Source organism: Salvia splendens, chromosome 5 (assembly GCF_004379255.2).
Source record: "Salvia splendens isolate huo1 chromosome 5, SspV2, whole genome shotgun sequence".
In the NCBI taxonomy this organism is placed as follows: Eukaryota; Viridiplantae; Streptophyta; class Magnoliopsida; order Lamiales; family Lamiaceae; genus Salvia; species Salvia splendens.
This window is the reverse complement of record NC_056036.1, coordinates 15,845,744-15,848,903: the sequence shown is the minus strand read 5'-3', so window position 1 is coordinate 15,848,903 and position 3,160 is coordinate 15,845,744. Positions and strand designations below refer to the sequence as shown.

Sequence of the window (3,160 nt, the reverse complement as noted above, 5' to 3'; positions counted from 1 at the left end):
GGTTAACTAGAGAGCAGAAGGCAGCGCGACAGAGAGATCCAGATCCGTTCGCCGTCGTTTCAGTTTCCGACCGAGGATCTCTCAGATTTATCACTTTCTTTCATTTCAGTTCTAGTTACTTAGTTAAATTTCGTGTTTATTAAGTAGTTGAAAGCATTCGTTCTTGTTTTGTATTCCGCATTTTCCAAGATCTGTTTTGAGTTCTATTTAAATCAAAGTTGTTTATTTTCAGAAATCTTGCTGATTGTTTGAGCTTAGTTTAGTCTTAAATACCCAGATCCAAAGTTTGAGCTTGCATAATGTTGAATGGAAAAGTGTTTCGTAGATTCGTAGCATATTAAAGTGGCTAAGTCATTTATTTTCATTCTGTCGCTTACCTGATCAGTTTACGATTTTCAGCATGATATGCTCCTTGATCAAGTAGATAGTTACATTCTGCCTAGTTTAATCCAGTAGTTTAAAACTCCCAACTTAAAGCGTGGCCGCAGTTTGCGAATGGGTAGTTTGCGAATAATAGGATAATAAGAATGGGTAGTTTGCGAATAATAGGGGAGGATGAAAGAAGCGGGGAAGAAAGGGGAATACTGTGTCACAACTGAAACTGGAACCGAAATAACTCAAATAGTATATATCAGAGTGCATGATACAGAGTGCAAACTCGATTTTTTTACATTGCAGCGGAAGAGTCAAGAGTAGATGACATCATGTATGGAGACACGACGCATCCAAGTACTATTCTATCGAAGGATCTTCGTCGTCTATGCTCAACACCGCCCGCCGTCATCACTGCTCAACCTGCACATTTTTAAAACATATGCAGGGCTGAGTACTTGGTGTACTCAGTGGACACGTGCCGAAATATATTTTACTGAAAAACTAGTTTTGTCAAGCCACTCTTTGAGTGAACTCGGGGTTTTAGGAAAAGTCCAAGAACACTAAAACATTTTCTTTTCCTTTTTCAAAAGCGATCTTCCGACCTAATTTTTTTTGGAACATATGCCATATCTGACTAACTCCTGGGGAACAGAAGTCCACTAACCTCCTAGTGAAACAGAATTTACGAAACTCCTGGTGAACCGGAATGTATGGGCTTCAACCGCTTACAAACCCGAATTCACTACTCCCGGTGAAACGGAATGTATGGGCTTCAACCGCTTACAAACCCAAATTCACTAACTAAAACTCCCGGCGAAACGGAATGTATGGGCTTCAACCGCTTACAAACCCGAATTCACTAACTAAAACTCCCGGTGAAACGGAATGTATGGGCTCACCCCACTTACAAACCCGAACTCACATAAACTGAAATTTTTGGTCTAGTAGGGACATCGTCCTTGCTAGTCAGTCGGATAGGCAAACGTTCAAAATAAAACATGGCTTGACATAACCTTTGCAACTTTATTTTTCTATAAAACCGTTTTTAACATAACTCATATTTCTTTCATCAAAAGCCAAACTCAAAACTTCCAAAACTTCCTTTTCCTCATAAGCATACTTTTAACAAAACTCACTTCTATCTGTCAAAACCGAACTCAAAACTTTCAATGCTCCCATTTCCTCATAAAACACTCTTGAAACATAAACTCATTTTTTTATCGGTCAAAGCCAAACTCAAATCTTTCAAAAACTTCTATTTCCTCGTAAACATATTTTCAACAAAACTCATTTTCTTTCTTCAAGCCAAACACATAACTTTCAAACTCAACAAAGGCTACACTTCATAGGCACCAATGAGGCAACACATAACATTATATAAATCACATCACCACTTTATGTAAATAGCACTTTTCATGATACTTCACATTAAATAGCAAGCTCGCACTTAACATCATATAATAATTAGAAAGCACATAAAGATACTTTTCACAAAAACTATAACTTTAACAGAAAGCCCACAATCATATCTTAAATAGAAAGCTCGTAAAATACTTAGTTATGAAAGCCCACCTCGTTCGCTTAAAACTCATTAACTTGATTTTTCCTGACTCCGACCTTAGCTCGCGGAGATAACCTTTTTTTTTAAACAACACCACTTACTAACAAGATTTAAGAAAATTCTTAACTTTGAATTAGAATTAGAATGCATGCCCTAATTAATCATGGCCCAAGAACTTAATTAGAATTCCAGCTCAAAACCAAATTAGTTTGCATCCCAAGCTCCCTTGTAAATAACTTCCATCCGGCCCAACTGATCTTCTTCCTTTTTGGTTTATTTTGGCCTAAGGATCAATTATTTCAGCCCAACAAATAATTCTCTGCCCAACTTAAATACTCTTCACAGTCCACCTAATTAAATGTCCAAGCTCAACAGTTAATTTCTAGGTCCAAGGTAATTTAATTAGGTGGCCAAACGGAAAAAGATAGCCCAATCTCCTTCTCTTTTCTCTTCTATTCATTTCTGGGCCCAAATCATTTTATTAATGAAGTGGCCCAATCTACTCCCCTCTCTCTTTTTTTCCCTTTAGTTGGGAACAGCCCAACTTCATACTCCATTCCATCCGTCGGTTCCTCTCCTCACATCCCTAAGTCAACTTCCCCAATTGGGGATCCCTAATTTGAGAACCACCGCAGCATCGGTTCTCCCCCTCTCGCCGACATCTCCGACAGCAGCTCATCGATTCCTGAGCTCTTCCTCTCACGCCGAGCTCTCTCGGAGGCAGCGGCCCCCCGACGATTTTGCAGCGCCGCCGTCCCCGCTTCGGGTACTCGGCGAGTGGAGTTCCCGCTGCCATTCCGCCGCCTCCGTCTGCTCTCCGGGGTTCCGCCATCGTCCGATCCTTGCCGGGCAGCCCCTCGTCGCCTCCGCATCCCGGCTCGCCTTGTCGGCTTATTCTTGGCCTAAAGCTAAGTCTTCCCCCCTTTCCCTTCTACTTTTTTTTTCTTCAGTTGTGAGTTATGGCAGTAACATGTTGAGAGTTCCATTTACATCTTGTGAAGCAAGTTATGACTTTTGGGAGGATTGTTAGCTCACTGGAATGAGTTTCCCATTTGTTGTGTATCCTTGGTTCAATTCAGTGGTGTTGGAGATTGACTATGTTGTTCTAAAGCTGTGATCTTGGAGTGGAGGACTTGTTCACTTGTTTTAGCTACTGGATTCCATTGTTGCTTGGCTAACCATGCTTCACAAATTCCTACTGATTGTTGAGGCTAGTTCTAAGTT

General features: G+C 40.6%; 1 long non-coding RNA gene across 1 annotated transcript; it reads right to left on the bottom strand.

Annotated features, from left to right (window-relative positions):
* Nucleotides 1-602: 602 nt before the first annotated feature.
* On the bottom strand, nt 603-2,013 carry LOC121802071. The gene is made up of 2 exons (XR_006050727.1): nt 1,948-2,013; nt 603-795 (listed from the first exon to the last, which is right to left on the bottom strand). It is a non-coding gene; the product is annotated as an uncharacterized LOC121802071 (long non-coding RNA).
* Nucleotides 2,014-3,160: the final 1,147 nt, after the last annotated feature.